Source organism: Pseudophryne corroboree, chromosome 7, assembly GCF_028390025.1.
Source record: "Pseudophryne corroboree isolate aPseCor3 chromosome 7, aPseCor3.hap2, whole genome shotgun sequence".
Lineage (NCBI taxonomy): Eukaryota > Metazoa > Chordata > Amphibia > Anura > Myobatrachidae > Pseudophryne > Pseudophryne corroboree.
In genome coordinates, this window is record NC_086450.1 from 253,529,758 (window position 1) to 253,530,532 (window position 775).

The 775-nt window shown below is 39.5% G+C and overlaps 1 pseudogene; it reads right to left on the bottom strand.

The window, feature by feature from the left end:
- Positions 1–248: 248 nt before the first annotated feature.
- On the bottom strand, positions 249–367 carry LOC134946055 (5S ribosomal RNA; annotated as a pseudogene).
- Positions 368–775: the final 408 nt, after the last annotated feature.

Sequence of the window (775 nt, forward strand, 5' to 3'; positions counted from 1 at the left end):
AGTAAGTTCTGAGTATTGTGAGCAATAGCTTAGATATTAAATGGTACGTTCCAATGGCAAGTGAATCCCTGTCCTGTGTTTCATGTCAGAATAAACAAATAATGCAGTCTGGATACTAATTATCTTATGGATAGACATACATATCATAACCAGCCAATTTATGGAAGGAAAGTAAAAGGAGTGGGAAATGAGATGGCAGAGTGAATCTGCTGTCAGTGTTAGACACTGAGCGTGCTGAACCAATATAGGCTCTACTAAACTGAGTCTTCCTCAATGGTCACCCACTTGAGTACTGACCCAGCCCAACACTGATTAGCTTCCGAGATCGGACGGCTTCGGTCGTTTCCAGTGTGGTATGATAGTAGAGAGAGTGAACAATGATTGGAAGCTCTGGAATCACTGATGAGAGTTCACAAATTACACAGTTATTCAGGACAGATGACAGAAATAAGCCAATAGGGGAAACCAGATGGATCTGCTGCCAATGTTAGACAGGGACGTGGCCCTGAATCAATGGTGAGAGTCCATGAAATAGAGAGTGGGTAGAAAAAGGAGAGAGAGAAAATAAGCAATGATAACAGTCTCGTTTGACTATTGAGAATTCTTCCACAAAGAGTCTAATTTATAGCAATAGCTGAATAGAATGCAATATTAATGTTCTGAAATTAGCTGGATTAATGATAAGTGCCAGGTAGAGTATGGTCTCTGTAAATGTAGTTATCTACTAGATAGTAATCAAAATGCCCAAATACAGGATATCTGTGATAAAGAAACA